The 21,572-nt window shown below is 35.5% G+C and overlaps 1 protein-coding gene across 3 annotated transcripts in view; it reads right to left on the bottom strand.

Moving 5' to 3' along the window:
* The window catches only part of Slc4a10 (solute carrier family 4 member 10), a 261,097-nt gene that overhangs the window by 162,509 nt on the left and 77,016 nt on the right, over positions 1-21,572 (bottom strand). The window lies entirely within an intron of this gene.

Genomic DNA, 21,572 nt, shown 5'->3' with positions numbered 1-21,572 from the left:
TCAGTAGTTTTTAAAATAAGCAGTGTTCTATTTATTAAGTGCCCAATATGCCTGTTGAAAATACTGTGTTAAAACATCGTCTTAAGTATTTGGCAGGTTTTTATTCTCCATATAAAACTAAATCTGTAGCGTAATGATTTACAGATAAATTTGTACTTCCGTTTTTGAGAAAAATTCTTACCAAAGCAGCAGATTTAGAAAAATCTAAAAATGAAGAGTTGCTATTCATGAAATATTAGATAATTTTGATTAATGTAAACATGTACATGTTATTAACATTTACTTCCAGAAATCTTTATTATTTATACCTGAGAACAATATAATTAAAAATTAAAATTATCCAATTAAAAATATCTTCTATGTATTCATGTAATTCTTCTTATGAAGAGTTAAATGTGCAGAAGTTAATAAATGATAATTAAGTCCTAAAACTGGATGGCTGTTTAGGGAAGAAGACTGAGTAAAAGGTATTGCATTAACAGCATGAAATACCATTGTACCCTCCTCCTCAACACACTCAAAATGCCCTTGTTCACCACTGCACAGCTGCTTAGGAAACCTTGCAACTGGTACAGGAGCTTAGAAATAAAAGGCTCTGAATTACAGTTGTAAGTGTTTTTATCTTCATCGTGAGATGCAACAGTATATAAGGATAAAAAAAAAAAACACAGAGACTAAAACCAACATCAAATTAAGCAAATTAGGATACAGAGTATAGAACCTTACCTTAGGACAGCCCACATATTCAGTACAGGCAGAATCAATGATGCTACAACACTTTATTTATATACATGTGAATTAAACTTCTGAAATTTCACAATAGCTAAAATAATGCACAAATGTGCTTTAGACAAATGTATTGACAGACAAGTCACAATAAATCTTAATAAATTTGCCTTGGAGGCAGAGGAACAACAGGTGTAAAGATGAACAGGACATGTACTGTGGGAGATCTGAAGAAGCAGAGGTGGACATGGTCAAGATATGTGGCACACATTTGTGAAACTGTCAAAACAAATCCATTTAAAACACCATTTAAGAAAAAGAAATCTGGGGAGGTGAAACAGTTCAGTGTTGCTGCCAACACTACAAAGCAGAGTTTGATCTGCAGGGCCCATAAGGTGGAAGGAGAGAAACCCCCAGCAACTTGTCCTCTGCCCTTCACATCTATGCCATGCCATGTTCTCTCCAAACACCCACAGTAAATAAAATGGAAATAACTGCAGAGACCCATAACCAGATGTTATGCAAGAAGTGCGAGACTCTGGAACACTCGATCCTAAATGATATGTTTCTATCAAATCCTTCTCCTCGGGGCTCAGGCTGCTGAGGAATAGGCAGAAAGGGCATAAGAAGGGATGAAGGACACCAAGAAAACAAGGATCTCTAAGCCGACAGGATCAAAGAAAGCTCATATAAACTCAAAAAACCTGAGGCAGCCCCCAGAGCCTGCACCAGTCTGCACCAGGTCCATTGCATATAACTTTACAGTTTCTAATTCAGTGATTTTACAAACTCCAGACTACTGGAATGGGTGGGTCTCTCATCCTTGTGCCTTCTCTTGGGCTCTTTTCTTTCTGTTTGTTCTGTCCAACTCCAATGCATTAGCTTTTGTCATGACCTTTATTTTATTATTATTCCTTAGAAGTCTGATTTCTAATGAGAGACAGAAAACAACTGGATCTGGAGGGGAGGGGATATGAGGAGAACTGGAAAGAATAGAGAGAGAGAGGAAAATGTAATCAGAATATACTAAGTGAGAAAAATAACCTATCAACAATTAAAGAAAAAAATTTAAAAAGTAAAGCAAAAAGAAAGGAATAGTGGACTTTGGATATTGTTGTATTGTTATGAATTGATTAAAGATTCTTAACTCATTTTTCCACTTATCCCCATAAGGAAAGAGAATATTAGGTTCTTAGTAGTTTGATCCATACTCTTCTTTTAGGAAATTACTATTTTCAACAGCACAAATTTAGACAAGGACTCAATATTTTGACTGTGCACCTAAGGAAAAACAGCATAGGTACACAAGGGTGGTTCATTCGGCTACTACTTATCCTTTTAATCAAATATGCATTCATCTTTTGAGACTTATCATCAATAAAGCACTTCCTTGTATGCTCATTTTTCACACGTAGAAAATAGTGAACATTTGTTTGATCAGATACTAAATATGTGCCAGGGAGCTTGAACACCACAAAAAAAATTGACTCCACAGACATGGAGATAGTTAAATAAAATGAATGGAGATGTTAAGTGGGTTTCTTTTGTTTTGATGGAAGAATTAAAGAAGGATTGGAGCAAAGGCAGGGTATCCTCCCTAATCTGGGGATCAGAAAGGGTCTCTCCAGTAAAGTACTACTAAAGGCTAGATGATTCTGAGAAGTCAGAATTGAGAAGCAATAAATACAATATGGTTTTAGACTTTAAAGTGCAAAGTTAAGGGCGCAGCATGAGAAGCTTTGGTTGCCCAAGAGTTTGAACTTTGGCCTTAGGGGAACGAAGTTCATCTGTATAACCAGTCTTGTAGTTTTATATTGTCCTAGTTCCACTATGGACAAATCATTAAATAAATAAAACAAGGAAAATAGACAAGTTAGTACAATGTTACTTAACTTTATCATTACATAATTAAGGCTTAAACAAAGTGACATTAGATGCATGGATTGGTTAATAGAGATAGAATTGAGAAACTGATATGAAAAAAAGAGGGAGATGCTAGCCCCTGCCTACAACCTATTCCTTCTCTCTTGCCTGCTATCCCTACACTTGATCCTCTTCCTGAGTTCCCCATCTGATCCTCTCTTTTACCCAGTTCCCTCCTTCCAAATCCCTCCTATATGCAGAGATGGAAGAGCTGACCCAAGTTGAGACTCATCCCGTGGGCAAGAACAAATTTCTGACACTATTAATGATACTCTGTTATACCTACATCCAGGAGCCTAGCATAAATTCCTCTGACAGGCTTCACCCAGAAGCCAATGAAAACAAGGCCCACAGCCAAAGATTAAATGGAGTCTTGTTGAAGAGTTGGGGTGGGGGGTGGGGAAGATTGAAGGACTTGAAGAGGAAAGGAACTCCACAGAGAAGCTTGGGTAAGAAAGGGGGTAAATCTGGGAGGAGGAATTGGGTAAGTGAAGGTGAATGTGATCAAAAAGATTCTCCAAAAACAAAAACATCCTGAGTGAAATAATCCAGTCCCAAAAGAACATGCATGGTATGTACTCACTTATAAGTGGATGTTAGCCATAAAATACAGGTACCATCTTACACTCCACAGACCCAAGGAAGCTGAACAAGAAGGAAGGCCCAAGTGACGAAGATTCGATCTTACTTAGAAGGGGAATGAAATAGTTGTAAGGGGCAGGTGGAGGGAGGGAACTGGGAGGGAGAAGGGCTGGGGACAAAAATGGAGAATTCAGGATCAGGTGTGGGGAAGAACAGGAAAGATGGCTAGTTGTCCATGAGAATGAATGGAAATCTGCAACTGACAGGGGTGAGGAGGTAGGAGGCATCTCCAGGACAAGACAGAGACCTGGGATAAGGGAGGTACCCACGAGTCAATGGGGGTAACCTTAGCTTGGTGATGTAGAATCTGAAGAGGCAACCTCCCGTAGCCAGGCAAAACCCCATTGGAGCAAAAGAGACACCAAATGATCCACAAAACTTTCAATGAAAATGTATCATTTCTACAACTAATGAAGGCACAGGGAAGGGATCAAAGACTGAGGGAATGGCCCACCAATAACTGGCCCAACTTGAGACCCATCCCATGGGCAAGCACAGTCCCCAATACTATTAATGATACTCTGTTATGCTTGCAGACAGGAGCGTGATGTCCTCTGATAGGCTCCACTCAGCAACTGATTCACACAGATACAGATACCCACAGTTAAACAGTGGATAGAGCTTGGGGATTCTGATGGAAGAATAGGAGGAAGGATTGCAGGCCACAAAAAGGTTAGGAACACCACAGGAAAGACCAGCAGAGTCAACTAATCTGGACCCTTGGGGCTGTTAGAGTAGGAACCACCAACCAAAAAACATACACAGGCTGGACTTAGGCCTCCTCGCTCATATATAGCACATGCACAGCTTGACCATGATATGGGTGCTGAACAACTGGCATGGGAGGCTATCCCTAAAGCTGTTGCCTGTACCTGGGATATGTTCTTCTAGCTGGTCTGTCTTGTCTGGCCTTATTGGGAGAGGAAGTGCCTAACCTCACAGAAACTTGAAGTGCCAGGGTTGGGAACATACCCAGTGGGCCCTACATGTTCAGAAAAGGGAAGGAGAATGGGAGAAGTATTGTGGGAAGGGGTGACCAGGAGGGGGACAATGAGCAGGATGTAAAGTAAGTAAAAAAAATTAAATTAAAATGAACAAAAACCCCCACAAAAACAAAAGCAAATGAGGTCAGAGGTATTGTGGCTGGGTTGGTGTCCCACTCCCTCCACTTGAGGCCTTGTCTGGTTACAGAGGATGGCCATTCAGTCTCCATATCCCCCATCACTAGGAGTCTTTGCTACTGTCACCCTAGTAGATTCCAGCAATTTCCATTGCACTGGGTTTCTACCTCACTCCCCAAACGCCCCCCAATTCCAGTTGTCTCTCTCTCTCTTATTCCCATCCCCACCTGCCCCCAGTTCACTCACAAAATCCCTTTTATTTCCACTTCCCAGAAAGATCCTTGTGTCCCCACTTTAGTCTTCCTTGTTACTTAGTCTCTCTTGGTCTGCTGACTGTAGCATGATTATTTCTTTCTTTATAGTTAATTTCCACTTACACTGCCTGCAGGATGTGCTGGGACTGGAGCCTAACATAACCATCATAAGAGAGATTTAATCCAGCAATTGATGAGAGCAGATGAGAATCTCACAGCCAAATATTAGTCTGAACGCAGGGAGTCCTGTGGAGGAGGGAGAGGAAGGATTGGAGGAGCCAGAGAGATCAAGGAAACTTCAAGAACACTACCCAAAGAATCAACTGACCAGGACTCAAGTGGGCTCAAAGAGATCAGGGAGCCTGTATGCATCTGACCTAGGTGCTCTACATATGTTACAGTTGTGTAGCTCTGTGTTCTTGTGGTATTCTTAAGAGTGGGAGCAGGGGCAATCTTTGACCTTTTACTTCTGACTGGATTGCCTCATTCAGCCTTGATGTGAGAATATGTTCCTGGTCTTGTTGTAGTTTGTTATGCTATATTTAGTTGATGTTTCTGGAAGGCCTGCTCTTTTCTGAGGAGATGAAGTGGAAGGGATGAGTCTGAGGGAGGAGGGGATGTGGGAGGAAGAGATGGAGGGTGATAGGAGGGAGGGAAAATTAAAGTTGGGATATAATATATGAGAAAAGAATAAACTAAAGAAGAAAAAAACAAAACTAATAAAAGCCATAAAATATTTAACTTGAAGACTTGAGGAGGAATACTTGGTTTAAATTCCCTGTGTCTTCACTAATATGTATTTGTCGAATAAAACTATTAAATGAATACATGGGAAATAAACATAATTATGAACAGTTTATCATTTTCTTGAAGATACTAATAAATATATATTGCTAAAATTTCCACATTGATTTTCTGCCAACAAACTTGATTCTTGAAATAATATTCAAGACTTCTAGACATGCTTCATAATCTATTATCTAATGATAAAATATTTTCAGCCAAAATATAACTTATTTGTTGTGCATTTTTAGATCCATATAATAGTATCGATACATCACTAATTAAACTCTAAGATATTTGGAAACTTGAAATACAGGTCAGTGGTTAAGGTCATCACTGTGCATCTAGAGGACTTGATGTTATATGATGAATATGATGACTATAATTTTTAGAATTGCATTTGTACCCTTGTTTTTAAAAAAGTCTACAGAAAGTTTTTTGCCTGCCTTGTAAAATTTAGAGAGAAGAAAACCTTCACTAGACACTGAGTCTACTCATGACTTGATTCTGGTTTTCTTAGCCTCCAAAACTTCATCCTCCAGCACCTCAGTTTAGTCCCCAGTACCAATGCTATAGCTCCCAGAAATCCACTGCCCTCTCTGGCCTCATTGATCCCCACACACATGTGCACACATGTGAACACAACACAAACACATCAATCAATGACTTAAAATGAAAATTATCTTTATGTTTCTGTAGTTTTGGTAAAAAAAAAATATTTGTTCCTACAATGTATGACTCATAGCATTATGATAGCAGTATGATTTTCATAGAAAAGCAGTGTATCTATACACTTTTTCTGACAAATATTTCATAAAAGCAATGAAAAATAGACAAAACATTGCCAAAGAGAAAAACTAAAAAGAGTTGACTTGGTCCCTTAGTCCTGATACTACAAATTAGACCGAGTGATGGGTAAACAGAAGAAATGTATATCACCCAGTTCTGTAGAACTCCATTATCAGTTCATCCGTATGTTCAGTGTCTAGTGAAGGTTTTTTCCCACTAAAACTTTACATGGCAGGCACACTCAATTTCTGGGAATATTTTTAAACAAGGGAAAGAATGCAATTCTAAAACATATAGCCTTTGGTGAAGTATCGTCATACAGGTGGTTGAGTATTCAATATATTAAACTGAGGGAAGTAATAAATATCCAGACTCTTAATAAAGTGCAGAGCATAAATGATAGGGGAAATTGATTTATTGTTCTGTCAAACATCACAATATCTCAAATATTAAAAGTTGAGGATCCTTAAAATAGCAAATATTTTATAACTACTTCATTTTCATGGTTTTCCTTCAGCTAACAGGGGATATTAATTTCTTATTTAACATATGAGGTAATTAAAATTTAGAAAAATTGAGTCAGGGACAAAACTCTGAATGCCTGTATCTTTAGTTTCAGAGTTTCTGTAAATATAAAGTTATTACCTTAATATTTTCTTTTTGTAAAAATTATCTATATTTATAATAATTAAAATAACATTCCTGTAGAGTTACAAGATGGAAACAGTACACATTTCTATAAAGAAACACTTAAAAATTACTATTTTCTCAATGAAAGTTTATTTTCATCATTAACTACCTTTTATTTTTATGTAAAAAGAATAGATTTTCCATACCCACATTCATGTATGCACATATGCAACATGAAATAAAAAGATTTTTTTAACATAGGGCATTAAGTTAGAAGGTGTTTCGCTGAGGAATGGAGTCTGGGAGGAGTTGGAGGCTGAGGAAAGGTTGAATATGATTAAAATATATCATGTACATACATAAAATTCTCAAAAACTAAGGAAAACACATTTTAATTTTTTAATAAAATAAATTTGAAATAACTTTATTTTAGAGGATATCCTCTAAAATAGTACATTTTATTGTATTTACTTCTTTACATTTCATAGCATAATCAGGCACCTATACTAATGGAAACATCTAGTGGGCCCAATATGCTAACATTTTTAAAGTGCAAAACAAACAAACAAACAAACAAAAAAAAAAAAAAACGCCAAGCTTCCTTAAAATATTCAGTCTTGTTTAAGTTCTGATGAGGGAGTCTGTCTGAAGGTACTGCAGTTGGAACTGCTGTTCTCTGCCCAAGGCTCATGAGGGCTTCGTAGCCATCTGGTGTCACAATTTAGATGTGTCTGTGAACTGAGGATGAAAGTGCTGAGTTCATTAATGGACTATTAGGAAGTGAAGACTACTTAGACAGAGTGCTTAACCAGAGGTTTCTTTAAAGGTTGTAAGTGTGCCAATCCCTTCCCATCTGTCCTTTTGCTTCTTGACAACCAGACTATCAGTAGCCCCTGACACATGTTTCAGGCATTATGATGTTTCACCTACACTGTTGCACATCCAAAGCCATGGAGTTAGACAATAGTGGGCTGACACCTCTGGGATTATGAGCCAGAACTAGTTCTTTCTTTCCAGCATGTGACATGAAAGCAGGAAAGAAGGCTACTTGGGAGAGAAAGGAGAAACAGTAAGCAGGATGCAGGGAGAAATAAAAGAAGGCATCAGAAAGGCCACAAAACAAACTAATTCTATTAACATGCTTGTATTTAAAGGTCATGATAGATAAATAAATAAATAAATAAATAAATAAATAAATAAATAAATAAGTAAAAATAATTCTGTATGTTAATTTATAAATGGATGGATGGACATCAACATTTAACTGATTTTCTCATGTATCTGTTAGAGCAAAAAGCAAATCTGACTAATAGAGAAAAGCAATGGGAAAAGTTTTTTAAATGATAACTAAATTAAAGTATGCACAAAGTGCGATTCATGTAACTGCAGAATATTAGAAATAAAAGACTTCCAGGGCCAGTAAGATGATGGCTCAGCAGGTAAAAGTACTTTCTGCAGACACCTGAAGACTTCAGAACCATTTCTTCTAATGTAGGAAGAAGAAAACTTATTCCAAAAAGTTGTTCTCTGACCACGCCCACAACCATACCACAGCATGCTCCCTCACACACGTGCTCACGTACAAACACACACAATAATAAACTTAAATAAGACAGATAAAATAAAATGATATTACATGAGTTAATAAAGTATGTCATTGTGGTTTAGATCTGAACTGTTCCTCACACGTTCAAGTACTGAAGGTCTGGACCTCATACAGCAATGCCATGCCAGAGACAGAGCTTGAGGAAGTCGTTAGAGTGTCCCAGCCTTGAGGTCATCAGTAACTGTGTTCGTAATTTGATAGTTCAATGTGAGGGAGGTACGGAAACTTAAGAAAGAAGCCCTAACAGAACATTAGTGGGGGTCACCTTTTAGGGTTATATCTTGTTCCCTATACCATCCTTTCTCTCTAGGCTTCCTGGCCACTGGGTGGAAAACGGCTTTCTTTTTCATGTCTGTTCTGATGTTTTCCCTCACTACGTGCCAGAGGATCAATGGGGCCACGTGAGCAGGGACTAGGAGCATGTACAAAACACATCTTCCCTCTGTTTAAGTTGTTTGTCTCATGCATTTTGTCACAGCACTAGAAAGTTGATCAACGTAATCATAACGTATTCAGCGAAAACAAGTATTTCTATTTGTGGAGTAAAACCTCTGCTATGCGAAATATATGCTGAAAAAAACAAAGGACATATTGTAAACTATGGTCACCTAGTATTATTCACTTTGTAAATATGACTTAGAGAATTCATTATTTCTTACTGAAGAAGAAACTAAGTTTTGGTAGCAGTTGAGAGAACACCCCGTTTCTCACATGCTTCTCTTTCCACTGAAGAATGTGTCTTAAATTTCAGGCTTTCCAATACGTCAGTTTTATTTCCGCTCTAGTTTCATGATAAATATTTCAACATACTTTTAGTTTATCTTAACTTTTAAATGTAATCTTATAAGTCTCTGGTATCATTTACTATGTGTATGATTGAAGTTTTCACCTTTCATTCCTATTGAGCTAATGCTAACACAGATTGGTTTTTACAGATTACCTTTCAAGCCAGCTTTGGGTGACAAATGATAACCATGGTACAAAATAGTTTGGTTTTTTTTTTTTTACTCTTTGTCTTAATCATCATAGTATGGTCCAAAGTGGATTTTACAAGCTACCAAGATAAGAAACTGTCTTTATTTTCTATTGTACATGAAATATACAACAGTTGGTTTTGAAAACACAGGTCACTAAGTATCTGGGCATACCTCTGTGAGGTAGCCAGGCCTGCAGTTAGTAAAGTAAATTGAGGGTTATCCCCCAGTAATTGTCAAAGCCATGTAAAATACCCATATCCTCACTCTCCTTTATTTGTAAGCCAGGAGTAACTGTAAATTTGTTGTACTACGATATAGTGTACAACAAAAACAACTAGAAAAAAAGACCTAATGTGTACAAACTGATCATTCTAAATAAGATGCTAATTATGTAATAAATACTCACTGCTTCCCAATGATATGCATGGACTATAGCACAAATATCAGTTCCTATAAAGGATCTGTGCCTAAAAATACTTCAATCAGTCTCTTACACATGATGGCAATTTTTGAATATACTAACAACAAACTGCAAAAACAACTCCTGCCTTTTTAACTCGGGATTTTAAGAATCTAATTTCTGTAATACCATCATCATTCTACTGGTCCCCTTCCTAAAACTGTGTAGTGCATCAAACAAGAGAGAAGAGAAACGTTACAACTCTGTAGGTGATAGTGTTATTATATTTGACTATATTTTGCTTACCACTTTCAAAAGTACATGGTAGCTGTCTATACAAATAGGGAAACCAAAAGATCCAAAAGACTGAAAAATCAATCAAAAATTTGTGTGCAGAAATAACTATTGTTATTATCATCTGTTTATAATTTTAATTAATATTTACTTAAAATTACATTAAACTCTACTAAAAATTATATTATAAACATATCCTCAAGTCAGTATTTTCTACATTGTAACATTTAATGACTAATGGTATTGAATACAGGGTGTATTGTATCACCCTCTATTTTATTTTTTAATTTTATTTTTTAAATTTTATAAAAGAAAGAAGGAACCAGGAATATGTTTGGTAGAGGCATGGTATGGGATGCCTCTGCGAGGCCATGTTGAGAAATCCCTTTCCTGTTTCTCCTGAGTTCATTTAGAGCATGGGGGAAGGAGCTAAAGAGGGAGTAGAGACAGAGAGAGAGAGAGAGAGAGAGAGAGAGAGAGAGACAGAGACAGAGACAGACAGAGAGAGAGAGACAGACAGAGAGAGACAGACAGAGAGAGAGACAAAGAGAGTAGAGGGTAGAGGCCAGCAATGACCTGAGAGGGTGGGGAGGGGAATGGAGAAAGAACAGAGGGGAAGAGAGAAGGAGAGTAACAAAGTCCTCTATTTTAATTTTAATGTTATAAATAGCAATCCAATTAACATCTCCTGTACACTATGTCATATATTTTTTTCCTTGAAATAATTTCCTATAAACATACTTATCGGGTCAAAGGTCACTTACTTTAGCAATACTGGAGGCAATGTGAACACTTTGGAGGCTTTTAGACAAAATAATCAGATTTCTCTCTGAAACTGTGTTTTCCGGCAGGAATATCTTTTGCTTTCTTATTTGTCAAACTGGTTTATCATATATTTATGTAAAATAGTAGCTGCAGAGAGTTAATATAAATGGTTTTTAAAGAAAAGTTTATTTACTTTAAGACAAGCTTAAATTAGTAGCAAAGCAAACTAGAGTCATCTTTATTAGTGTTCAATGAACAATGAAATTTTAAGATAAGTAAACCTACAGATAAATTATGATTGCCCCTCCTTAGTGAATGAACTCAGCATTGTCAAGCAAAGCAATTTCCTTTTGAGTCAAAGTTAGCAAGCCATAGCAAAGTCAGCTGAGTATAACCCAGTGAAATGGAAGGTGCATACTTAGTCTTTATTTTTCCTCCATGACATTTATAGGATGAAATGACCTAGAAAGAGTGAGTCACTCACCCGGAGCAATGCTACTTTACTCATTGAAACAGAAAAAAAACGGCCTTAGGAAACCTTTCCAATGTTTGTCAGACAAACCTTCTGATATGAAACAATGTCATAAGGTTCCAAAATATCACACATACTTACAATATTTTTATGTGTAAATTTTTTTCACAAAGCACCATTCCAGTGCTAAGACTAGAAGAAAAAAATGGTTAAATTTCATTTGTTTTTTCTGTTAAAAAGTGATCCTTGGGATGGATTTTTCTGGTAGTCTGACTATATCACTGAAACACAATCTTGTTCAGAAGTCTTCAGAGGATGCCTGAAACCACAATTAGTACCAAAAACTGTGTGTGCTGGTTTGCTTTTCTTTGATACATATGTACTTCTGAAAAGGTTTAACTTAAAACTTAAGGATATTAAGAAATTAGTAATGATAAGTAATAATGTAATTACAGTAAATTCAATAATAACTGTCATATTAAATGGTCTCTATTTCTGAAATTTTTTATTTAATATTTTTGGACTACCCATAGCTAAAACATGAGAAGTGAATCCATAGATAAGAAAGAACTATTATAATTTAAATTGCACTGGTAAAATGTCATGTTATTTGTTCTTAAATGAAAGATAACAGTATTTTTAAATAGTATTTTTAACTAATAACACTACATCCTTGAGAACAGCCCTAGGTAAACCATTTCCCACAGACACTGCTATTGTTGATGCACACTCTAAAATGCCTACGGAGAATAGAAATTTAGCTATGGAAAAAAAGTTCTCTGACCAAGACTCGCAGTCAAGATCTCCAACTGACCAATTTAGCGGGATTCACCCAGCATTTCTCCAGAATGCTGTAAGCCCCTGGTTTGAGTATCTAGTGTATCTACCCGATGCCTGCTATTTACTCTTCTACTTTTGCTTTGCTACATTCTTAATGAATCCATTGATATAAAAAAGAAAGTATGTTATCACAGAGCATTCTCTAAACAGCTCAACTACTATAGTAAAATGCATTTAAAGTAATAGCTATGGAGAACTGAAAACAATTTTGCCCTTTATTAATCTGATATGCACAGGATCAAAAATAAGAAATATGTATGATTTAAAAAAAAAAAAAAAAAAACTTGCCAGGCAGTGGTGGTGCACGCCTTTAATCCCAGCACTTGGGAGGCAGAGGCAGGCGGATTTCTGAGTTTGAGGCCGGCCTGGTCTACAGAGTGAGTTCCAGGACAGCCAGGGCTACACAGAGAAACCCTGTCTCGAAAAAACAATAAATAAATAAATAAATAAATAAATAAATAAATAAAACTTACTGAAAAAGTAAAACTATTTGAAAACCTACCCTTTATTTATCAAAAGGACTCACGGTCCCATTGTTAAAAGCTCTGGCTCCAGAGGCAAACTGGTGAACTAAAATCCCACATATGAACCAAGGCTCTACATGCATTTTCTGTGCCTCAGTCTCTTCTTATATGAAATAACAACCTTAGTAGGGTTGCTGAAAACAATTACATGTAATTAATCCAAGTGAAATGGTCAATTCTGTGCCTGGCACAGAGTAACAGCTGGTCAGCGTTAGCTATCATCATCAAGTAGAAGTTGACTGGCTAGAATATCAAAGGAAAAGGGGAAAGCCAATAATATTAAATGAGCTTGTGAAAGAATCAGAGACGATATATGATTGATGTGTTCCAAAGTTCTGAGGATGGCAATGTCAGTATCTCAACCTAATGGAAGCATATGCCTAAGAAAAAATTCAGGTCTCTAGGCTTCAGAGTCAGACAAACATTAAGTAAGTTTTTAATTCACCAAATAAAAACCCTGAACAAGAGGCTTAATCTCCTCATACTAGTTTCTTCATTTTTAAACTATAGACAATACTGTTATCTACCTCAGAAGGCAACTTTGAGAGGTAAATTGAATATACACAAAACAATCATCACAGAATTTCATATATAAGCAGAAGAAATGATATTATTCTTAGCTCCAATATTGAGAAAACACAGTATCTGACTTAAACTGCAAAGTAAAAGGCAGGGGGGCTATGGCATAGTGAACAGAGACCAGGTCTTCCCTTTACCAGAGCAATGGCTACTCCTTCGTTCGTATTCTTCTCCACAGGGGTAGCATTTACCTCACAATCTGGGCAAAGGAATCATGGGATAAATACAGTCTTAATATCCACTACCTCATTACCAAGTCAGGTAACATTTAAAAAAAAAAAAAAAAACAACTTTATTTTCAACCTATCTAAAACCACTATCTCACTTCCTGGTCAAAAACTCCTTGTGAATGCCCTGCCCTATTTGATGGCCCCTGAGGCCAATTTTGATTAAACTTGTCGTTCCTATCAAATGTTGCACTTACTTTATGCTGAATACAAACCCAATAAAAACTATTCATAAATAATAATTCTGTATTTTCAGGCCATTATCATTGCTCCTTTTGTTACATTACTATCTTGGCTCATACAAAGGCACTGCCTTTATTAACATTTCACACATTCTCAAACTTTGTGAACTGCAGTTTTTATCAGTAAAATGCAGACAATAACAGCACCTATGTAATGACCTTTGAGAATTAGATAAATTAAACCTACAAAATACTTATTTAACATGATGGAAAGCTAGAAATACTTCCAAAATACTCTTTGCTACTTTTGATCCTATGACATATGGCGTTTCTCGCCCCACTATCATTGCCAAGGGTCAAGTCCTACCTATCCATCAAGTTCCGTAAATCACATCATTCTGGAACAGTCCATGATCTAATGTTTATAGTCTTACTCCTTCTTTTGTATAACTGCCTGAATTCTCTAACACATTTGCACTTTTCTAGGTTTGATCTTATCTGTCATTTTTTATTAAGATCTAAAGATAAAGACCTATATGCGATTTATTTTTCATCCTCCCTCACTGCACTTAATACAATACACTGGACTTTATGTCTACTTGAATATGTACAGAACCAGTGACAAACTAAACCCAAAGGCTGGAGACATGACTTAGTAAGTCTTCATGTAAAAAGCCAGGCTTGGACATGCACACCTCTAATCCCAGTACTAGAAATGAAACAGGTGTATCCCCTCTGTTTGCAGGTTACCCAGTTTAGGTAACTGGTAATACATTCAATACAGACTCTGTCTGAGAAAATCAAGTAGAGAATAATGAAAGAAGATATGTCACATGAACTTCTAATTCTGCACCCACACAAGACACACAGAGGCAGGCGCTCACACGCGCACACACAGAGACAGGCAGGTACTCACAGAGGTAGGCACGCACATAGAGGCACACACATGTACAGAGAATGAAAGAGAGAGAGAGACAAACAGACAGACAGACAGAGACAGACAGACAGACAGACAGACAGACACAGAGAAGCAAAGAGAGAGACAAAGGGGAACTTTTTACAAGGCACTGAAACATATCTTTCTATGTTTAGATGGTTATTTTAAAACTGTCATTCTTGTTGTACATTAAAAGGCATAATTCAAGGATAACCCAAGCAGAAAAACAAGGTAAACTTCATTTGGCCAGTTAATTAGCATCACAAAATAGCATACCATTGAATGCTTGTTCTCTTTAACGTCTATACCTAGAGAATGCAGGGTGCACTTATAAATGAGGTGATGAATGTAATTGATGGGTGCTTCCAAAGCACTTACACATAGTGCTTTGGTGTCTACACACATTTTAGTTACCAGGAAGACATTATTAAAATGGCCTAAAAATACAGCAAAAGACACTGAGAGCAAGTGTATAGATGGCAATAGTGTTTGTAACAGTAAAACACTAGAGCAACCTTTAAGTGTTAGAAATAAACGGAGAGAAATCTGCAGGGAGAACCCTTCCAGGAACCACAAGTGACAGTTGACACTAGTGAGATTTTGGATTGAAAACTAAATCAGGAGGATTTGTTCTAAAAATCATCTCCCATGAAACAAAGCACACAGGATGAAGATTGTGAAATTAAGAGTAACCAGAGCTGCTTTTCCCTCTGTGACTTCAAACAACCATACTGAGTATACAAGGACAAATCAGCAGTGTCAGTGAAACATCAGCAATAAGCTATGGTTTGCAAACAATATTCAAAACAAATGTTTCATACAAATGCACTAGAAGTTCATTTTCCTCTATGGTACAGGACAGAAAGCTTCAGAACCATGACTATGAAAGAAAAACCTTTTCTCTATTGAACTGACCTTAAAAGAGTCTCAATGTCTCTGTATTTTAAAGTCATAATATTTACACAGTCTCTATTTTACGGAGCTCCAAATATCATACTGCTATAACTTGGAGGACGAAAATTTAATTACTATATCATATTCACATAGACAAATATTTTTACTAGTTACAATTTCACATTTAATCTTTTGTGTATAGATAGAGTGATAACAAGGTAGTTAATTGAAGTTTAACCTAAGATCATAATGACATTGACTACAGGATCAAAGATACAAAAAACAATATTCAGGGTTAGCACATTGTGGTTTTAAATAATCTATCTCAATATCATTACCTTCAAGTATTATTTTAAGTTAAAGTAGTGATAGACAGAAATAAGTTAAGATTCCTTCCAACAACAATTTCTGCAGTTTTCGTTAACTAATGGTTACCCTTTAAAAGCAAACTTGGTTAAGGTTTTAAACCTTATTTTTAGTTAGGTAACCAAACAATGAATGCGCTGGGTTTTTTCTCAAAAAAAAAAAAAAAAAACTGAAATAAAAATTTATATTCTAAACATTATCCTTTAACAAAATATTTTCCTTTTTTATTTATTTATTCTTTAAGCGTTTCTACAATCCAGACTTTATCCTCCTCCTAGTCCACCCTCCAAATGTTCCACATCCCACACCTCCTCCCCCTGCCCCCCATCTCCAAGAGGAAACCCTCAACCCCATCCCTACCCCAACCCTCATCCCCACCCCACCGGACCTCCTCACTCCCTGGATCCTCAAATCTTTCCAGGGTTAGGTGCATCTTCTCTGACTGAGTTCAGACCCGGCACTCCTCTGCTGTATATGTGTTGGAGGTTTCTTAAATGTCCATGTTTCTCTAATAAAGCTTCAATATTACCAAGATGTTTTCTGTTATTTCTAATAGATTGCCTTTTTAAAGAGTATAATAAGTTGCTTTTTCAAAAGGAATATAGACAAAAAATAGATTAATGAAAAATAAAGTAGGTATGGGAACAAAAGAATACTAGACAGTTTTAAAATATAATACAGTTTCTAAACTTCATATGTTTGATAATTTTATGATGTTCCTGCATTAACACTATAGTGTTTGACCTTAGGAAATTTAAATAAATTTGGGGAAGACATCTTTGTGAATGAACAACAAAACAACCATGAATTGTACACTAAGGTTTATGGGACCTTATGCAATCTGAACCCTAGTGGCAATCTCTCATGATAACATCCAAATACAAATGCTTTATTAAGATGCCAAAGCTTTTATTTATTAGTTTTAAGTGGTTATGCCGGGCGGTGGTGGTGCACACCTTTAATCCCAGCACTTGGGAGGCAGAGGCAGGTGGATTTCTGAGTTCGAGGCCAGCCTGGTCTACAAAGTGAGTTCCAGGACAGCCAGGGCTACACAGAGAAACCCTGTCTCGAAAAACAAAAACAAAAAAAAGTTAAGTGGTTATATTATCATGTCATAGGTAATAAATAATATGATACCTTTCAAAAAGTTATCAAAAATTACTGGATAATGATAATAGTAATAAACAAAAAAAAAAAAGACCATCACCTAAAAATATTCAACTGTCTCTTGTGAGCCCTAGAAGACTTTTATTACTTTCATGAAGGCTCCAAGATCAGGTGTTTTTGTTGAGGTCTTTGATCCATGTTCATTGCTGTGTATTGACAGTAACTGATGTACAGAAATAACTAAAGTGCCCATGGTTATATAAAGAGGAAAAATATAGTGATATGTACATGTGATATGTATCAATTTAGACATATAGATAAAATAGAAACTAATATTTAGCCAGAATAAAAGAGGAAACAAACCCCTGTCATTGGAAGCAACCAAAATTAAATTTAAGGAAATCATCTTAAATAGAATAAAGTAAAAAAAATACTTTTTTGAAATAAATATGTGTGAAATATTTATAAGGTCAAAGGCTGGAGATGTGACTAAAGGGTAGGACACTTGTCTATCTTGTAGGTCTGATTTCAACCACTGGTCCCTTATATGCCAGATTCAGAGTAAAAGAAAATACAAAAATGCCTGAGGTGTAGGAGGAATAGTGAGATACTCATCAAAGGATACACACCTTCAGTTATAGATGGTTCCGTTCTGGAGCTCTAATGGTCAGTGTAGTAACCATAGTTGATCAATAGTATAAAAATGTGGTTAGAGAAAGTAACTGTAATGGCCCTATGTAAAGTGATGTAATAGGTGTGCTAATGAACCTGATTGTGTCAATCATTCATAATCCTATCAAAAATACACTCAAACTACATGGAATGTAGAAACTCAGAAATAAATTAGAAGAAAAAGCCAAGTGAAGTGCTGGCACAAACACACACACGGACACACACATGCACAATGAGGCAATTCTTTGCTGGAAGCATTTGCCTTTGAAACTTACAAATTTCTAGAGTAAGGGACAATCCAAATTACACTATAGGTCTGTACCCCTCTAAATATCATCATTTGGGAAATAATTGGGATGAAATTCACTTTAAGTTAATATCTAAAATCTGAAGTCATTTAAAATGAAAGAAAGTACTGGAATTCCAGGCTGATTTATTCACAACAACATTGACAACAAGCCACCAAGAGTGTCTTGTCCTTTCTGTTTGGCCCAGTGTGTTTTTGTTGAGGTCTTGATCCATTAGATGCTGAGTTTTGTGCAAGGAGATAAGTGCAGACCTATTTGCATTTCTTCTACATGCAGACATCCAGTTAGACCAAAACTATTTATTGAAGATTCAGATCTTTTTTTAATGTATATTTCTGGCTTCTTTATCAAAAATTAGATGTTCATAGGTATGTGGTGTGTGTGTGTGTGTGTGTGTGTGTGTGTGTGTGTGTGTGTGTGTCAGGAAATTTGTAGAAGAGAATTTTTTTCTTCTAACATGTGGATTCTGGGATTGGAACTCAGGTTGTCAGGCTTGGCAGCATATGATCTTACCCAGTGAACTGTCTTGTCAGCCCTTCTTTCCTTCCTTCCTTCCTTCATTCATTCATTCCTTTCCTTTTTAAGGAGTTTTTTTTTAATTTTTAATTATGTATAGGGAGTATGCATTGAGTACAAGTATCCACAGAAGTCAGAGGATGTCATACATCCCCTGGAACTTGAGTTAAAAGCATTTCTGGTGTGGATGCTGGAGTCCAAACTCCAGAACTTCTTCAAGAACAGGAAGCTTCTTAACTGCTCAACCAACTCTCGAGCCCCTTCTCTTCTTTTTAAAGTGAATTTAAATCTTGTTTCCTAAATGAAAATTCCCCTCCTATCTTGAATCCAAATTCCTAATCCTCCTCTTAAACCTTACTCATTGGCATCTATTCTGGAACACCTTTGTTTTCATGAATGTGACCTCTAAACACAGAAATTAATCACTCAAATATTTGTTTCATAATAGTCATGAGCATGTTTTATATCTTGCTTAAGCTATAATGTTCTCCTAAGAAAGGATATTCAATTTATATATGAAAGGTTCAATAAATGTTTGCTGAAAGATATGGAAGGTATGTCTACTCAGATTATAAATTTTCTAGAGAAACAAACCATATTTCTTGATATCTTAAAATATTTTAATTTACTGTGTAAGTGTTCAGTAATACTTATTTTTTCATAATAATTATATTAATTTAATATCCAGAAGAATATAGTCCAAAATTTTGTGACTAAAGTAAAAACATTCTCTTTTTTAAGGGATTAAATTGCTAGATTCAACATTTGAATGCATAGTTTATTCTCTCAGTGTGGAGTGAAACGTTCACTCAGGTCTGTTGAATACTTATAGAAATTAAAGCATAATTTTAAATATTATATCTGTATGCATAGTTGCTATACTCACATAAAAATCAAATTAATAGTCATGTGATATTATTTTATCATCATCTCTTTTCAAGTTTCTGTTTAAAGAAATTTATTCTCTGGAGTTAATCTTAGATCTTTCAGTATTCAATGCTACATGCTCTATCACAAAGGGAGATTTCATAAGCAAGATGATACAAGTGGACTTGAGAGCAGAACAGATGAAATGGGCATGCTCACACACTGATCTGAGAAAAGCTAAGAGGAATGTAAATGCGGATGAAATTTTAAGCAACGGCTGTCATTCTTTATTTTTTTCTCACACAGGAAACTATCTGTTCCTACATATGTTCCTTGTCTGCTGTCTGGCCCTTCCTCTCCACTACTCCATATAGGGATCCCAGATATATTCAGCCATGACTGTTAGCTACCCACTGACCTTGTGTCCTTTCTTTCAATGCAGGAGCCCCACTGACAGGCTGGAACATAGCAGTAATAAACATGATCAAAGAACTCAAGGAGGATATGAATAAATGCCAGCATGAACACAAACTATTGAAAAATAATGAAAATAATTCAATGAAGACAAGTTTAAAAAGAGACAGACTCTACAAAAAAAGAGACAAGATTAAATAAACCTTGAAATGAAAATTTCAGAAATTCAAACAAATCTCAAAATAAATCCCCGCCAATAAGATTGAACAAAGTGGAAGAAAAAGCAGCAGGTTTTACAAAGCATATAGTAAACAATTAAAGAAAATTCCAAATCCATAAAGAAAGGAAAGAAAACACAGGAACACTATAAAAAGAAGAAAGCCATAAATGACAGGAACAGAAAAAGAAGTGACAGAGGTCAAAAGCACAGAAAATATTTTCAACAAAATCCTAGAAGAAAGCTCCCTAATTTAAGGAAAGAAATATCTATCAAGGACCAAAAGGCATACAGAGAACTAAGTAGGAAAAACTAAAAGAGAAACTCTCCATGTTTTTAGTAACAACACTAAGCATGCAGAACAAAGAAAATATATGGAAAGCAACAAAAACAGAAAGATTAAAAATCACATTTAAAGACCTTCCCATCAGACTAACAGATGGTTTCTCAATGGAGACTATAAAAACCAGAAGTTTGGAAGTTTGAAGTTCTACTAGATATGAATGACCACGTGTGCTGATTCAGACTATTATACCCTCAAAAACTATCTGTCATACTCAAAAGGAAAAAAATTCCATGATAGAAACAGATTTAGGGATTTATAGCCACTAAACCAACTCTTGCATACTGGAAGATATAGGTAGGTCTGAAGAGAACATTCAATAAAATGTCCAAAAATTTCAAAAAGAGGTCTAAAAACATCATAGTGAATAAATAAATAATTCCAGAATACTTAATCAAAAGATGTTCAACAAAATAACACAAAAGCAACAAGATGATTATATACTAACATACATCATTCAATAATAACCCTTTACATGACCTCAACAGATCAATAAAGAGACACATACTAACAAACTGGATTTGAAAACACAGACAATCTTTTTGCTGTCTCTAAAACACATACCCTACAATCAAGGCTAGACAACATCTTATAGTAAAATGACAGCAAAAGGTATTAAAAGGAAATGAAACTAAAAAATAAGGATGTTTCTTGTATGCTATATAGAATATAACATGTTATATGCTGTACAGGATATAACATGTTAATATATAGCATTTATATAATATAATATAATATAATATAATATAATATAATATAATATAATATAATGTGTTAATATCTGATCAAACAGGATTCCTCCTAAAACTAGCTAGAAGAGATAGGAAAGATATTCAATACTCATTAAAATAAAATTCTAACAGAATATTATATCTTCAATATATATGCACCAAAGATAGGAATATACAATTTTACTCAAGACACACTTAGGTCTAAAACTACGGATTGAAACCAATATAGTAATGGTGGATAATTTTTTTTAATACTCCATTCTTGCCAATAAACAAGTCATTTGTAAAAAAAAAATAAACACAGCAAATCTTCAGTTAATGACATCATAAATTAAATGGTTCTAATATATACCTACAGAATAATGTGCCCAAACTCTGAAAAATACACATTTTTCTCAGCATCTCATGGAACTTTCTACAAAATTAAACATATATTAGTACATAAAGAACCTATTAACCAATATAA

The sequence above is a fragment of the Arvicanthis niloticus genome, chromosome 2 (genome assembly GCF_011762505.2).
Source record: "Arvicanthis niloticus isolate mArvNil1 chromosome 2, mArvNil1.pat.X, whole genome shotgun sequence".
Taxonomy (NCBI): domain Eukaryota; kingdom Metazoa; phylum Chordata; class Mammalia; order Rodentia; family Muridae; genus Arvicanthis; species Arvicanthis niloticus.
Note: the sequence above shows the minus strand (reverse complement) of the source record. Positions and strands in the feature narration are given on the sequence as shown.